This window comes from Coturnix japonica, chromosome 8 (assembly GCF_001577835.2).
Source record: "Coturnix japonica isolate 7356 chromosome 8, Coturnix japonica 2.1, whole genome shotgun sequence".
Lineage (NCBI taxonomy): Eukaryota > Metazoa > Chordata > Aves > Galliformes > Phasianidae > Coturnix > Coturnix japonica.
The window spans coordinates 5,143,247-5,160,872 of record NC_029523.1 but is presented as its reverse complement, the minus strand read 5'-3'; the positions used below and the strand labels follow the sequence as shown (position 1 = coordinate 5,160,872).

At 47.0% G+C, this 17,626-nt stretch overlaps 1 long non-coding RNA gene across 1 annotated transcript; it reads left to right on the top strand.

Annotated features, from left to right (window-relative positions):
* Nucleotides 1-593: 593 nt before the first annotated feature.
* Nucleotides 594-15,900, top strand: LOC116653788. The gene is made up of 3 exons (XR_004308243.1): nucleotides 594-693; nucleotides 6,778-6,915; nucleotides 15,734-15,900. It is a non-coding gene; the product is annotated as an uncharacterized LOC116653788 (long non-coding RNA).
* Nucleotides 15,901-17,626: the final 1,726 nt, after the last annotated feature.

The following is a 17,626-nucleotide window of genomic DNA, read 5'->3' as shown; positions in this document are numbered from 1 at the left end:
TGTTTCTGAGAAGCCACAGCCCCAGGCTAGGAGGCTGAATGAGCTGGGATGAGACAGAGAATGAAGCTTGCTTTGTGTTTGTGCCTGTGCTTGGAGCTAGGTAGATACCATGGGAAGAAAGGCCAAGAGAAGCGTGGCCAACCCCAGGCAGACACCTGGCAGGTGGAGCCTTCTCAGGCCTTGAGCTTCAGTGTGCAAAGGCAGAGCAAAAGCAAACCCTGCACTTGTGCTGGCACTGCAGAACAAAGCCAGCCACCTTCCCAAATGAGCAGTGCTGAAATACAGTGTTAGAAACTGAAGTGGGGGCTCTGCCCATGTGTCTTGCCTGGAAATGGGTGTCTGTTGGGGTGGGAAGGGGATATTAGTTCAGAATCGTCCCTTGTGGAGGTATGGTTTTATATTCCTTTCCAGATCAGTTTTAAGACATGGGAAAATGTTGACGTTTCTCCCACAGGAGAGATTTGCTGAGGTCCTTAGCTGGTACAAATCAATCAAGCTCTAACTTGCAAAGCACCCTATAGGGACATAGCTTTGATGGGAGCCTTCTCTCCAAAGTTTGATGCAATTTCCTTTTCTTCCAGCCATGCAGGTGCCCCTTTCTATCATGGACATAAAAGCTGTGACACAGCCTGGCAGAGCCCCGGAGCTGGTCCCAACCTCTCATCCCATCCTCGTGCCCTCCATCAGAAAACTGTGAGTCATCACCTCTTGGCTTCACTGCTGTTGTAATTTTTTTCTTCTCCTCCTCGTCCCCCCTCGCCCAGGCTGGGGTGAAGAAGTGAGAAAGCAAATAGGAATAAATACCTCCAGCCATAAAAGTGAAATAAATCAATACCTCTTCTCTGAAGCCAGAGATGCTTAATAGGCAAGATCACTGCCAGATTGTAAAAAATGTGTTTAGTGTGCGGCTGGGGCAAGTTTAACCCTTGGACATAAACAGCAGAGCAGCTTCTCTCACCTCTGAATTAAATAACTTTAACTGCAGAGGACTGTGATTAATAGAGGTGCCTCTGGATGGGACATGCCAGGTATTTGTGCTTGTGGATCATCTTGTAAATGCCTGGGAGGGAGAAGCTGTTGCCAGCTCCCTCCTGCACACGCAGTGGTGCTTTTTGTCATGAAGGGACGGCTCTGTTTGCTGGGATTTCAGATGCCTGCCCAAGGCATTAAGGTTTTTCCATGCTTCCTCCTGCCATTCTGTGACAATGCGGAGGAGCACAGGTGGAGTGAGGCAACTCTGTCTACACAGATATGGTGCTGTCTGTGCTGGAAGAGCTGGGAGAAGCTCATGTCCTTGACATCCTAGGCTTTCCCAGTACCCAGATGGGGCTGTATCAGCCTCACTGTGCTGTGGGAGTGAGAACTGTCCTGGAGGTATAACCCATCTTGGTGTCATGAGGCACCAGGATGATATGTTGCCCATGTTGGAGCAAATAGAATTGTAGGAAGACCCAGTGAGGTGTTTCTGTCAGGCTGGGGGGTGTGTGTTAGCACTATCACTAGCTAGCTTGGTGAAACCCAGCCTGGGCAACCTTCCTGGGAGGCTGGCAGCAAGCAGAAGGCTCCTTTGTGAGCAGAAAGCTTCTGGTCCCACCTCTGGATGTGGAACCAGGAATCCTTGTGCCTGCTTCTGAGCTGAAGTGATTAGAGATGTAACTCTAGCTCTGGTCAGAAGCTGGATAAAGTGTTGTGGGGTTTCTTGCTGGTCTTATTTATGACAGTCCGTGTGCCTTTTGATGGGGCTGGGAGCTCAGCGGTAGCCAAGATATTTCAGAAGAGGATTAGGGTCAGTTTCCTGCAAAGCCTTCCTGCACCTCAGTAAGCTGTTTGTTCTCCTGGCACACGCTTGTGCTCAGTTAAGTGCTGCCTGGCATGTGAATGTTTACCTGAACTATGGCAGAAGTGTTTTGCTGCTAGGAGCCGTGTGATGGAAGTTAACTTTGTGCTGAAGAGTGCTGGTGCCGGGGGCATTTGGCACAGAGCTTGCGGCAGCAGCTGGCTTTGTGCTATGGGAAGGCTGTACTGGGAAGGGGGGTTCTGGAGGTGCCTTCATAGCTTTTGCTTTTTTTTCTTGTGCTCAGAGCAAGTTACACCTGCAGCAGGAAGGGGTTATGGCAATTTTTGAAGTAGCAAGGAAAATGTGGAATATGGTGTGAGCATGGTTATGCTCTACCCCCATGGAGCATGATGATCATGGCTGGGACAGGACAAGCAGATTGAGGTCACTGTATAAAATGGATATGATCAATTGTATCGCTTGTGCAAGGCCTTCCATATGGGCAGAAAGGGAGAAAGTTTGGTCTTTGGCCAGAAAAATAGGACTTTATGAAGTTCTTGATGCCTCGCTTCCCCCTTAGAATCATAGAATCATTAAGGCTGGAAAAGCCCTCTAAGATCACCAGGTCCAACCCATCCTCACCATGGCCACTGACCATGTCCCTCAGTTCTATGTCTCTACAGTCCTTGAGTTCCTCTAGAGATGATGAGCCCACCACCACCCTTGGCAGCCCATTCCAATGCCCAACCAGTCTTTCTGAGGAAAGTATTTTTTCCTAATACCCAGTCTGATCCTCTGTGGCACAACTTAAGGTTGTTACCTGCTCTGTTTAGCTTGATGGCAGCTCCCTCCTCTCTGATTGCCTTCAGGTATTCAATTCTGGACTTATAAGTTCTTCAAGTTAGAGCAGAAATAATCCCTGATGGTTCTCCACACCTAAACCTCTTGTTCTCAGCCCCATGGCCTTTCATATAGGTGCAGATGATGGATGATATTCTTGAGTGATGTCTGTAGGATCCTGCTGCCTTCAGAGTCCAGTTCTTCAGATGAGTGCCTTTCCACATGGCCCCATGTGCACCATTCCTTCCTCCTGCCTTCTCCCTTATGCTTGGGAGAAAATGCTTGTTGTGTTGCCCTGCGAGCTGTTGGTGGAAGTCTGGCTATGGAAGAACTAGTAAATTGCTTTTGTGCCCACGGTAAGCCAAGTGCTCCCTGTACAGTAATCAATCCACCACAAGCTCCTTGGCTGAAGGTGATCACCCAGGCTTTATGGAGTGTGGAGTGTTTCCCTGCAATGGCTGTGGTACCCATGAAGTTCCCTCCACCCAGTGGCACACAGCAGCTGCCAATGGGGGCATGGTTGAAATGCTTTGTGCAGGAGAGCTCTGAGCACTTCAGGTTCCTTGGCGTAAAATCAGAGTGGCAGGTAAATCCTGGAGAAATAAAAGGAACCTGATGAAATTAACTCGGGACTGTGTGCGGGAGATGGGAAGCCTTTTTGCTGTGTTTAGTCCTCCCTTGTGGCTCCCACATCACTGCAGGTAATTTTTCAACTTGCTGCAGTTCAACCCAGCAAGGATCCTTGTTGATTAATGCTAACGAGGGACTGGCCCTTTGCTGGTCTAAAAGTGCCACGTTGCTGCTGTGTTTCCTGAAATGGTATGAGAAATCTGTTTGCTGCAGGCTTTTCAGGGTGCCTGTTGGGATGCTTCTTGGCATGCTCACTGCTGGGCAGGAGGGTTAGGGAGTGTGGTTATTCCCAGTGCCTGTGAGACTGGGCAAGCTGGAGGTGTCAATAAATGTATAGATGTGGTACTTAAGTGCTGTTTATCTTGCTCCACAGCTGCTGCTCTGAACAGCTTTTCTTGTATTCCCACACTTAAGGACATTGTTTAGTGGGCAATATTGGCAGTGGGTGGATGGTTGGACTGGATGAATCACACTGAGAGGTCTTTTCCAACCTTAATGATTCCAGGACCCTAAGCTCTGTCTGCATAGGGCTGCATGGGGCCAGAGCACCCGGCTGCTATATGTGGGTAAGGGATGCTGCTGAGGGAAGGGAGCAGCTTAGCTTCCTTTGGCATCCGAGGGTGGATTAAGTGGAGCGTTCCTTGTTAGCTAATTGAAACAGTCAAAATGTCAAACACGGCACTTCAATAATAGTGCTGTTAGGAGCTTTACGTTTTTATTCCTCTCCCTCTCTCTTTTGTGTTGTGCCTTCGAGACACGAGGACGTAAGTCGCTACCAAAACCCTCTTAAAGAAGGTTTTTTTTTTTTTTGGGGGGTGTGGGGGGGATGGAGCAAGGACAGAATCAACTTTAATCCCCTCCAATTCTGACATTATTGTGTTTCAGCAAATATTTTGCAATAGGATTTTCAGGCTGAACTTCAAACAGGCAAAGCCTCACTCCAGTGACTTAGGGAGCTTTGCAAATTTAGGAAAGAAAATGAAGATTGTTTTAGCTGACATTTAAACCTTCTCTCTTCTTTTCTTGGCCTGTCAGGAAGCTTCATACACTTTGGGTCAGATGCTCTTTCCCTGAAGAGGAGAAGGATATTTATAGCTGTGTAAGGCTGTAATGGGGAAGTCTCCAGGCTGCTATACCTGTCAGATAGGTTTACTTATGGACCCAATAGTAACAGCCCATTTGGAGTGTGCTACAGAAACAGAGAAGGTGGGGTTTGAGTTTGAGGGGCACCAGGGGGTCCCCAGCCCAGGTGATTTGGCTGAGGGGGGAGGTAGGCTGGGCTGGAGCATGGCACTGTAGGGGCAAAAACACTATGGTTGGTATGTTACCCTTCTAAACAGTGGGGAGTGCTGAGCGAAGTGACACAGAGAAATCACTTCTCCCACTTCAGGAGGCTTTCACTAGAGGTGCTGACCCCAGGGATGGCCTTACTGCAAGTTCTCATAATCCCTGCGATAGAAAGTGACAAATCCCATCCGCTGAGAGCCCTCTGACGTAGTGTTCCTGCCATCTGCCCACCCCGGCGGATGTTAACAAGCTACTAGATCTAGACCCGCTGTGCCTTGATACAAAGATTTATTTTTAGGACCTTGATATTTAAAATGATCTGTTATAATTTCATGCTTAAATAGCACTAAATAATGCTCCCTGTTTGCACAGTGTAATTGGAAGAGGTGAATAAACCAAACAAACCAGCGATGACTGAGCCTCCTTAGTATTTTCAAACTGAAACAAACAGTAAAAAACAAGGGCTTGGCCAATTTAGCACTTCGGGGGTATTTTCTAGCTGGAATTCCACTTTTTCATTTTCACAGGCCAAGAAACACAAGAGCTTTAAAGAGCCAGTGGCTTCTTGCCAATGAAAACTCTGTTGGTCTTAGGCTTGAAATAAAGTAGGGAAAAAAAAAAAGGAAACTTGCTGTGGTTTTTTTTCTTTTTGGTTTGTTTTTTAGGAACTGGCAGAGCTAATGACTCTGGAAATGCCTTGGGACAGTATGTGAGTGTAGAAAAAGGCTTAGGAAATATGCAGCAAGTTCATTTAGGCTCCTTTCATGCTTCTCAAATCTTGAAGCTCCTTTATTGCTGCTTTATGTCAATTTGACACTGCTTGATTTCACTGTCGCTCTTGATTTTACTGTGATGGCATTGCAGCATTTGGTCCCACACCGATCCCATCTGCAATGTCTCACGTAATCTGTGTGGGGTTTCAGGCGATTGAATTAAAGCTGCTTCATTCAGATGGCCCTACTGGGGAGTAGGAAGCTCAGGCTGGGCTGACGTTACCTATGTGTGGAGCCACAGGCGTAGTGTCGTGCCAGTGAGGAGATGCTGTGATTAGTCATGAATGTGGTGTGTTTTCTCCTGGAAAATTGCCACTGGAGAGTGAGCGTTGCCTGGGCTGCTTAAGCTTCTACGCATTAACTAATCAATGCATCTTTAGCTGGAAGGATCCCTCCCATCAGAGGCTGAGAAGAACTTTTCCCTATATGTCTGTGTGTACTGATCATCCCACGGAGCGATGCTTCTCATGGCTGGGAGCTGTGGGTGCTCTGCTTGTCCCTGCTAAGACCTGGCTTCATTCTCTTGCTCTCTGAGTCATGGACCAGCCTGTGGGCCCAATCCCAGCAACATGCTGCAAAGGGCACCATGGAGCTGGGAATTAGGAAAGGTGTGAGCTGCTAACACCTCCTTTTACCAACTTCTGCTCCTCCAAAGCTCCACCACTGCTGCTTCCCTCCCTGTTCTGAGCCCCCATAGTATCCTTGCATCACATTCCCCATCCCCTGCCCTGGAGGGGACAGCTGCTCCCATCTGCCCCCAAGCACTTCTCTATGTTCTTCTCCCTCTGCTCCGACAGCTCCGTGCGCACCGTGGCTCTGTTTGTGCTCACATTAGCATTTCTGCTGACTGCAAGGATCGGTTTAATTTCATGGGTGTCATTTCCTTCAAGAAATCTCTCTCTGAGCAGCAGCCCGACGAATGCCTGATAAAACATATTTTCCTACGGTAATGATTTTATGGACCCATAAGTCATGAATTTATTATGATCTCAGCCCCTGCTGCTGATTGCTGTAAAATGCAAAGTAATTAACAGCAAGCGGTAGCAGCTATTCCCACCTGGTAGCGTGTTCTTGGGTACGCTGATGGGTTTGATTAAAGTAATGGCTAAAGTGTACAGCCCGGCTGTAAAATATTAGCATGATTAATGCAGTATCCTAAATAAGAAACAAAACGAATGGGCATGGTCTAAAGAATTAAAAAAATATATAGATATTCCTTTCCTTCCCTCAAGCTATTGTTCTGGCTCATTTATGCTTTCTTTTCTGTTAAATAATGTATGGGCTTCAGGGCCAGGGGGCACGCTAGAGATGCATATTGCAGTTTCATAACATCTTAAGTGCTCGTGTTAATTTTTCACTCCTCCTTTCTCTTTTTCCTCAACCTGCCATCTCCCATTGGATAGGGGGAGAAAGATAATCAAGTTTTCTGGACTTGGCTCCAAGTCAGATGTGATTTGATTTGGATTGCAGACAGCCCGAGGAAGCGGCTCGGAGGCATCTTGAAGACTTGGATCTGGTTTCTGGCCTCGCAGAATGAAAATCCGGAGACTGTGCTCACATTTCCATGGCTGGGGGTGATCTCCGTTCTGTGGCAGGAGCCTGGAGCCCGTAAGTTTTTCACACATGAACAATAACCACGTGTCCATCCACAGGCTGTATAGAGCTTCCATTGGGAAAAAGAGTGCTTTTTCTACTATTTCTTCAGCAGCTTAAAAGTCGAGCTGGGTTTGTGTAGGAAAAAGAAATAATAAAATAGCTGAAATAAGGCTCAGAGTTACAATAACTCATCTCAGACTTCTCTTTTTCTCCTCACCACCCTGCCAAAAGCATGCAATGTTTGATTTCTATTACATGGCATTTTTTAGTGAGAAAGATCAAAAACTGCTTGGATTGGGTGGGGGGGGGTGTGAGAATAAAGTGTAAAATAGGCATTTTTCCACATCAGACCCCTAGAAGAAAATTATTTGGAAATGAAGAAAATATGTTTGCCAAGAAAAAAAAAAAAGCTTTTTTTTTTGACCTATACATTTTGATCAGCTCCTCTCTTTGCATTTCTAAAGATGCATCCACCAGTGTCACCTAATTCCCTCTGATCTGCCTCTAACTTTTCAGCCGTATTGATCTGCTCTGGTTTATGAAGCCACACCGACTATTGGAAAAAAGAGTTTATAAATAACTACAGGCTTCCCATATCACAAACGTTCCAGCAGGGCTGCTTTTGTTTATCGCACAACACACATTTCTTTTTGGAACTTTTTTCTTTGCTGGGAGATTGCAAGGGAGCTTGGAGTGCCAGTGTGGCTGCTGCATTGTACTGTATTGTACTGCGCAAATGGCGTTTTCCCCCCTTGGGATGGAGAGGTTTCTAGGTTTGTTTTTGTAGATAAGATATAAACTCTGCAGTGGTTCTGCTAGTAAATACAAGTAGCCTGAAGCTCCAGAATGTGTCCTGTTGGTCCCTCCAGTAATTTGACGAAGTATCCTTGCAGCAACCTCCTAAAAGTACAAGTTGACAAACGCTGGCGATTTTGAGGTATCTGGGATGGCTATTGCAAGGAGTGGCTGTGAATAAGGGGACAGCTCTCTGCCAGCTCTGGTGTGTGGTCCTGATATCTCACGTGTTCAGCAGTAGTCAAAGCCAGAGGTAATAAGTGCTCCCAGGAGAGAGAAAATGAAGTTCTCTCTCTAAAATTGCCACCACCGGAGCAGCGATTATCCTTTCTGGAAGGATATAGGAAACATCAAAAAAGGTAGAGATTGTGATCAAAGGTATAGGGGGTACTTCTGAGTGGGGAGAGATTAAGCAGGTTGGGATGTGTCAATTTAGAAAAGAGGCAGTTAGGAGAGGATATGATCAAGACATCATGCAGTCCAGAGTGGAACAGAAGAAGTGGCGCGGGTGGTTGTTTGCCATGAATCAAGAGGGTTACCTGGTGAACTCATTAAGCAGAAGGTTCAGAGCAAACGAAAGGAAGCACATTTTCCTGAAGTGCATAATTATACGTGTAATTCATCACTGTGAGCTGCTGTGCTGTCTGGAAGGGCAGTGTGGATGTGAAGTGGGAGTGGGTTGGCGGGGGGGTAGGCAGATCCCGTGGGGTCACTGGGCAGAACTGAAGGATGTGATGGTGCCACAGCACACACCTGATGGGCAGTGGGGGGTGGATCCTTTCCATCTCATTTATGTATTGCTGCAGTCAGTTTGCACGGCTGCAGGTTGTGTTTGGAAGGCTTTCTCAGCAGCAGCACACATACACGCGTTAATGATGTTTGAGGAGTCGTTTCTGTAGGAGACTCAGGAGCCAGGCAGCTCTGCAAATCAGCCCATTAATATTTTTAAAAGGAAGCCTCCATCCTGCAGGAGCTGCTGCGGCCACTGGAGATCTGCCAGAACTGTATCCCAGTTTGCATCCGTTTCAACTGTTAGATTTTTCCCTCTCTCCTTTCATCCACCCCTTCTCCTTCCCTTCTGTTCTGGACCTTCTGTTGCTGTCCCATCCAGAGCGTGTTCTGGTTATGGCCTTTTATGCTGGGAAGTTCTGCACAAGGGTTGCTCGGTGTTTAATTTTTTCCCTTTCTCCTTTTGGAGCTAATCACCCCGATGAAATTGAGCTGTAAGACAGCTGACAGCATTCAGATTGAGCCCAACGTCTGCGCTCTGGGTTCTTGCATCACTAAAAATGAACACAGACAGCTGCAAAGCAAAAGAGATCGCGCTCGGCCTTGTTTAAAACGCGCTCACACAGCAGCGCGAGCAGCCTGAACAAAAGCTGCCTGTCTCCTCTTGGAGGCGGGTGAAGGAAGAAGTTATTGGGCTTGATGTGTCTCCCAGCTCCCCCCTCCCCATCATCCATGGCTGTGTGGCAGCAGAGGAGATGGTGCTTGGTGGGGAGGATGTACGGCTGTCGTCAGTCAGTCAGTGTCAGGGTAAATCAGGCCTGACGGCTTTAACATCTTCCCCACACAAATTGGAGCAGGAGTTGTAAATTTATATCTATATCCTCCTCCTGTAATCAAGAGATATGCCAACCAGATATCTTTCTCTTGTTAGACAGATCGTTTTGTGGGTTGTCCTGAGCTACAGACCCGACCTTTGTGGGGCACATGGACCCAGCAGGTCAGTGCTGTAGGCTGATGATGCTTCCTGAGCCTATCACCTGTTGTGCATCTCTAACCAGGTAAAACACACGGAGAAAGCCCTTTCAGCAGAAGTTTGGCTATGTTTGCTCCTGATCTTCTCGTTCCTGCCCAGAGGCTTGGCTGATCTGGGCCCCAAATCCTACCACCATAAATCCTGGCTGACTCAGGCTCTGATGTTCTGAGATGTGAGAAAAGGACCTCAGGGGAGACCTCACCACCCTCTGCAACTGCCTGAAAGGAGGTTGTGGTGAGATGGGGGTTGGCCTCTGCTCCCAGATAACAGCAATAGGGTGAGGGGGAATGACCTCAAGTTGTGCCACTGGAGATTCAGGTTGGATATCAGGAAAATTTCTTACCCAGAAGAGTGGTGATGCAGTGGCACAGGCTGCCCAGGGAGGTGGTGGGGTCACTGTCTCTGGAGGTGTTCAAGTACCATGGCAATGTGGCACTGAGGGATGTGGGCGTGGTGGGGGTGGGTTTGATGGTCTCAGAGGTCTTTTCCAACCTGGTGGTGGAGGGCTGAGCCATGAGCATCCCCTGAGGAGCCCCAGGAGTCCATGCTGATATGCAGCAGCTGGGAAGCTTGGCCCCATCTGTCCCCTTCAATGAGGGATCATTCAGTTTTTCTCTCGGCTATCATGCCTTTAAACAAACACCAATTGAAACCAATGGGAGATTTTCATCGTTTTCAGGGTGATAGGCTTGAAAAATGGGATGCTTGGGGAAAAAAAGCAGGCAGGGAGGAGAGTGGGAAAAGAAGAGGGAATAAACGCTGCTGTAACATTATGGCTCACAATGTAAACAGATGTGGGTGAGAAATGCTTTCGTTACGATTCTACCAGCAGCCACAATTTGGTGGAGCTGTACATGAGAATGTATACACAGAGCAGCATCCTTCCTTATGCAAACTGCTCTGCAGGCGCACAGGGAGCCCACCCCTCTGAGAGCCCTCTCTCTGCATGCCCTGTTCCTATATGTGATTAAGTTCCCTGCTCTCCTGCTGCACTTAGGGCTCTTATTAGCGGTAAGCACACGCTCTGCAGGATGCTCTGGCACACAGAAATACAGGATGAATCTCTGCCTTCTGCTTGCAGAAGCCAGCAGGATTTTTTTTACAATAGCTGGAAGAGGGGGAAGTTATTATCTTGTCCAGCCTCTGGCTGCATTTTGATAGAATCCTTTGTCCAATGGCTGCAAAGTATTTTGCAAGTACAGAAGGATAAATCCTCAACAGACAAGCATTATCTGGCCTATTTTTACAGCTGAGAATTTGCAGCCTTCAGACCCATCTAGGCCTTCACCTGGTGATCTCCTCAGCTGAATGAATATGTCAAGATCGGTCTTTTCACATCCAGTCCCCATTCTAATGCAGCCCTCCAGTGTGCCTGGCTGGAGTCAGCCTCTCCTCCCTCAGTCTCCTATCCATGTAACAGGTATGACAGCCATCCCTTCCCCTGGGCAAACACTTCATTATGCGCTGCTGCTGCAGTACCTCGGAGGGGAGAAGACCTTCAGATAAGCCCGCATTCTCATTTCGGAGATATTTGTGCACGTGTTTTCTGCTTTAGCTGCCGTTCTCTTGCTTTGCCTGCTCATTAGTTCTGCCTGAGTGCAGGACCTCTCCAAAAATGCAGCGTTGGCAGTGGGCATGAATTCTTAACTACTCCTGTCTCTAATGACAGAAAGCGGGGCCAAGCAGCCGGTTTGCTCGCTGAGAGCAGGAGATGCACAATAACGTGCTGCTGGTTTCTCTCATCACAGGTAGAGTTTGCAAATCACAGGAGGATCTGCAGAATATGCTCAGGTACTGCCCTGCTTCTGGTGCTGTAGGGAGAATTGGGATGACAGATGGAAAAAGAAATGCCTCTCGTTCTGTGAAAGGTGTCAAATTTTGTTTTTAATGCTCTCTCTGGCCTCTCTCTCTGCTGTTCTACCCAAGAGCTTGAGAGCAGCTTTTGGCTTTTGATCCAAAGCTGGAAATCCCAAGCCTGACTTGCCCAGTGCCCTGTTATGATCCCCAACTTTTATGAAGAGAGAACAACATTAAATCAGTAAAAGTAACAAATAACACAGCAGAGGATTTACAGACAAAATGCCAGGGGTTCCATTGTATGGAATAGGGGCAGGACTTATTTTAATGGGAAGCTTAAAACTTATTTTTAGTAATATTTTTGCTGCCTTTAGTCTCTGTTCTGTGCTTGTATTCAAAGCTTCCCTGACTTTTTGCAAGCACAGTTTCCAACATAAGCTAGCTTTCCCTTTTACAGATGCTTTATATTTTGTTTAAGAAAAAAAAGAAAGTCTTGGCAAGTTAGAATAGGTAGAAAGGAAGAAGAAGGTTAATCCTTCCTAGGTGTCATTCATTCTGTTTCATTTCATGGCAGGGATAAGAAGGTGGGAAAGAAGGAAGAAGAAAAAAAAAAACATTCAAAACCTTGTCAGTCCTTTTGATTTTTGACTTTCAAAAGCCAAAATGGAAAAAATATCCATTTTTGGTGGGAAGGGGGGGAAAAAAAATCTGAATTCTCGTTTTCCTGAGTTCCTTCTGAAATACCAGTTGGTGAATTGTGTTGTTTCAGATGAAATCTCTGCGCTCACTGTGAACATTTCGACTACCTTCTGGGCTTGTCCACTCCCTCATTGAGCTCTGGTTGTTTCTTTGTATTTGCTTTTGCTTTTCTTTTTCACCTCCTGTGCTATTTGTAGCTCTCCCTTCTATCCTTGCTGACATCTCTTTTTTTTCCTACTCCTGTTCTCATTCCACTAAAATTACCACCATCAAGTCAGCTCGAATGGCTCTGAGGTGTTTCCTTCCTGGATGGACTAATTGGGGTTGAGATCTCTGTTGTTCCCAGAGCTCATTTCTTGGGCTAACCAAACTGACTTCATTTCATGCGTTATTGCTGGATATGGTTATCTTTGTTCAGCTCAAGGTACGTCTTTCTCCATCTTATCATAGAATCACAGTATGGTTGGGTTGGGAAGGATTCCTAAGGCCCTCAAACCCACCCCTGTTGTAGGCTGGATGCCCCCCACCAGCTCGGGCTGCCCAGGGCTCCATCCAACCTGGCCTTGGGCACCTCCGGTGATGGGGCACCCATGCTGGTGTCTGACAGAGATACACTATAGTCATTAAAGGAGCTGCAGCTCTAATTGGAGGATGAAAGCTTCAATATCCACTCCTAACAAAGCCTTTGGAGCTCTCTGCTTCGCACTGGCAGGCAGCTCCCATCTTGTCTTGTATGCTTTCAGGGAAGGCTTGTTGATGCCACAATCCACTTGTTCTCGAAGGCAGCTTTTGAAATGCTGGCATAATTATTTACAAGCTGTGATTGGAGCCCACGCTTAGAAGGGTGGGGGCTGTTATTTGCATCAAGGGAGGATCTGATTATAATTGTGGCAGGGAAGTTTGTTTGAGGCTGATTTGGTGGCAGCCTGAAATTCTTTAATGCTGCTTTTTGGGCAGAAGTATTGGGGCATTAGTTTGATGGAGGGCTGATGGAAAGGAGTGGGGGTGCCAGGTTCAGGTATGGGAGTTCCTTTTGTCCAGAAAAGATGAATGTGATAGCACCTCTTAGCTGGAGAGAAAGCAGAATGGTAGAAACTAGAATAATCTGCTTGATCTTCAGGGTACTGCTGTCTTCTCCACCCTAAAGACTTGAGAAAGGCGCGTGTTTTGTTCAGGATGGTTGATTTAAATCACCCATTTTAATCATGTTTTAAATCAACTAGCAGGAAATCTTGATTTAAAAAAAAAATAAATGCGTTTTAATCTTGTATTTTAAAGTTCATTTCCTAATGAAACACAGGTTCTCATTGGCTGGCTTAATTTGGCACTATTTTTGGCGAAGCCGAATGGGACGCGCCATCCATACATATTTATTGGCGCGACTGTATAGCTTAATATATATATATCTGTTCTCCTTTGGAACTTTCACATCTTTTTATTACATGGGTGAGATGGGGTACGTGTAATTTCTGATTTATTAGATGTGGATTTCTTTTAAAAACCATTTGTCTCGAGCTGCATGAGGGTAAAAATTAAAATGCAATTAAAAATGTATGAGGGAAGCATTTAGGAAGTTTGTTGTTCGTCTTGCAGAGCGGAGGGCTGGAATGAGAGTCTGCAGAAAACCTCCTCCTACGTTGCGCTGAGGCTCGATCAATTATACCTTTCCCCTTTTCTCAACTGTTTGCTTAACCTTTCTGTGGATGTCTCCAGTGAAAGATTCAGCAACTTCTCTGATATCTGTTCCAGTGAGAACGTTGTTGGGGTGGGTTTTTTCTTTTTTTTTTTTTTTGAGTGTCTAAACTTAAGCTTTCTTTGCTCTGAGTTAAATTATTTCTTCTTCTCCTGCCACTGTGAACACAGAGAACAATCGACTGCTGTCTTAATAACCTGCTTGCTATTGGAAGATTGTTATGCCTCTGTGCCAGAGTCTTCTCTTTTTATTTCTCTCCTTCATTTTTTTTCAGTCTGAATGAGCCTAGTTCATTTAACCTCTCCTTGCCAGCTCTTTTTCCTAAAGCTGTGCTGGTTTTATTTCTTTTCCTTGGGACTGACTCCTGATTTTTTGGTCTTGCACTGCACCTGCAGCAAAATTACTTTGTGGGAGCCTTAGAAGGAGAAATCTCTTGCTGCAGTGTGCAGGCAAACTGCAGAACTCATTGCTACAGGATGCTGGGGATGCTAAAAGATAAATGCAAGAGTTTTTAAACAAGCTAATGAAAGATGTTCCTGAGCTCTGAGTGGCTGGAAGGCCTCAGGATCTTGGGACAAAGAAAGATACTGAGGGACTGCTGCTCAGTCCCAGGGTTGCGTGCCTGGCCTTTGGGTGTAGCTGGCCATACATTCACAGAATCTGAGTTGTATGGGACCCTTAAAGGCCATCTGGTCCCACTCCCTCCACTGAGCAGGGACACGCACAGCTCCATCAGTGTTCAGAGCCCAGCCTCACCCTGGCTGTCTGCAGGGATATGGGGTACCACCACCTCTCTGGGAAACCTGTGTCACTGCCTCACTGCCCTTATCATAAAAAACTTCTTCCTTGTATTCAGCCTAAATCTCTTCCATTGTAGCTTGAAACCATGTCCCTTTGTCCTGTTAGAGCAGAGCCTGCTGAAGAGTCTGTCCCCTTCTTTCTTACAGTCCCCCGCTTTAATACTGGTAGGTCACTCTCAGAGCAGAGCCTTTTTTCCATGCTGAACAGCCCTAGCTCTCAGCCTATCCTCACAAGGAGGTGTTCCATCTCTCAGATCATTTTTGTGTCCCTCCTCTGAGTGTGCTCCAGCGGTTCTACATCTCTCCTGTACCAGGAACTTTGCATCCGGATGCAATACTCCAGGTGAGGCTGCAGCAGCACAGAGTAGAGGGGCAGGATCACCTCCCTCACCCTTCTGGCCGTGCTTCTTTTGATGTAGTCCAGGATACAGCTGGCTTTCTGGGCTGTGAGGACATGTACTGGGATCCTGATGCCACTGGTCCATTATTCTCCACCATGCATACATCCACCAGGAGCCCATCCATCATGCTTCTGCCCTTCAGAGAAAGGCTGGGATGTGCCAGTGCCTTCCCCTCCTTCCCTTGTATCAGCCTGGGAAACAGGGCTGGCTTTGTCTTCTCTTCAATAGTGGGATGGTTGCAGGGGTGGTGGGGGAGTCAAGTTCTGCTCTGATCAATGGCAAATATGGGTGTGGGGTGATGGGAGCTTTGCTGGAGCATGAGGATGGATAATGCTATCCCAGCCAGACTGTGCTGTAAGCAGCCATTGGGAAGCAAAATCTTGTTCTTCCCCAGAATGTGCTGGATTCAACAGCTCTCCTTTTATCTGCTCAGAAAGTGCTGAAGTATTTTTCTCTGCTCTTCAAAAGCAATCCTGCACTGCCCAGAGGGGGCTGTAATTCATGCGGGGAGCTGGGAGGAAATGATGCTAGTCATCTCTGCACAAGTGTATCAACCACTTAACTCCTGGCTCCAGCTCCTGAGTGAGGCTTTAAATGTGAGGATGGGAATGTGGTTACAAGGACTCTGTGGGTCACCTGCGAGCTAAAGGTACACTGGGAAACTGCCACTTTTGGAAGGGCTGTGCTAGGGGAGGGCACTGATTACTGCTGTCTCAAAGGGTATTCATAAGGGTAATTGCAGTCCTTGGCTATCCTGTGTGCCATGACATTGTGATGCTCTGTGGTGTTCATGAGAATGCCCTATTATTGAAGGCCTTTTGAGTACAGCACCTCATTGCTCCTGTTCACGCCTGCACTTCCAAATCCCTTTTTCTCTTTCCAGTTTGCTTTGTGGAAATGAATACATTATGATGGGCACGAGCCAGAAGGATCCTGCCTGGGTTTAGCTCTGCTGAGGCCAGAGTGCTGCAAGGATGGGGTAGGTCCACGGTTTCTTGTATGTGAGTGATGCTAATTAACATCTGGGGAATAACAGAATTGTAGGGGTTGGTTTGTTTTTAACACTTGCTGTTCTGTATGAGTAGAGATCATGTGGGGAAAGAATAAGTTTGCTTTTTATTTATTTATTTAAAGATAGGCAGGCATCAAAACCCCATTCTCCTCTTTAATCTCTTCAAGCTGAAGGTGCTTAGAACTTGTTGCACAGACTCATCCACTGGCAGCTTAATTAACTAATGGTCCCAGAAAGCACTTAAGAGCAATTGATTGTATCCTATTTGGTACTGCTATCCCTCTCCTGTTCACATGCAGACCATTGCTCAGCCAGTTCTTCGATGGGGAAAGATGAACCTGGTTCCCTTTCCCAAGCCTGCTTCTTATCTGTGGGTTTTAGGCTAGAGGTTTAGGCTGAATTAAACCCTCTCTGGTTGCAGTTGGCTGCAGCTGTAACAGCCTTCGAGTACAGATAGCACAGGGCATGGAAAACATGCTCACCATAGTTTCATTGCCGCCCTGGATTACTGCCTGCTCCACTCCTGACCCTGGGACACAAGTGAGAGCAATGCATGATGTTCCATCCCTTGTCATGTTGCAGCACTGCTGTGCCTCTGGCCTGAACTGAGAGCTCTCAGTTGGAAGTTCCTGCAGTTTTATTGGCAGCCCTCCTGGTGATGCATGTCATGTTGAAATCCCATGTCGTGGGATCATGTGGCAAAGAGAATTGTAGCCCTCATTGCAATAAACCTTAATTTCCTTACCTCCATCAAAATATGTAAGAAGACACAGCTGAGCCCTTGGGGCTACATATGAGAAGGGAGAGGGAAGATCTCCTCCTGGGCTGTGTTTTAAGCACTTTCCCTCTGTGAGGATGTGGACTCCTGGGGTTGTTGGTATCAGGTTCTCTACTGCTGCAGTGGGGGTTGCTGGGGTGAACAGCCCCTTCCTCACTCCCTATTCACTGACCAAGCATGGAGCCCACCACTGGCCCTACAGGCATCCTGCAGACACCTGTGGGTGCTGCTGGTGGATAGCAGGGTGGTGTTGCTTGACTTGCAACCCCAGAAGGGTCATTAAGTCAAGCAGTTTGGCTTCCTGCATGGCTGAGAAAGCCCCAGAAACTTAATAGGTTGCCCTCATGGGCAACAGCTCGTGCTTGGTATTTATAGAGAAATGGTGCTTTGAACAGATCCCATATTTTAGCCTCTCCTGCTGTTCTCTAGCTAGGGCTGAGCCTTGCTGTTAATAAGGGAAATGCAGACATCCCTTCACAGTAAAGGCAAAAAAATAAAACCCCTTTGCTTTCCTTCCCATCTTGCTGGGAGCACCCTGCTGCTCCCCTCTGCTTTTTTCCTATTGCACAAAGAGTGAATTCTCTTTCTTAGGCTCCTTGCTAGAGGAATGGATGCTGAGCGTGTCCATGCTGCCACACTTATCCTGAAGCTGGCTTTCAGTGGCAGGCAGAAAGAAAAGTGTTATGGTTTGGGAGAAAAGGGAGAGTTTGGAAGACCTGGGGTTTGTCTGCTGTGCTTTGGATTTACTATATAGCTCTGGGAAAGTCACTTGTGTGCACTTTTGGCTCTAGAACATCCACCATACACAGAAGGACACTGTGGCTCACCCAGGGGAGAAGCAGATTCCTGAGCGTCCTCCTGTCTGCAGGGACTATTAGGGCATTCATGTACCCTCAGACTCTGCAGGTTTATGAAAGCAGGCTCTTTTCTCTGTCAGAGCCGAAAGGAATGACTTATGTTTGATTTCCTTTGGGACTGGAGCTGCC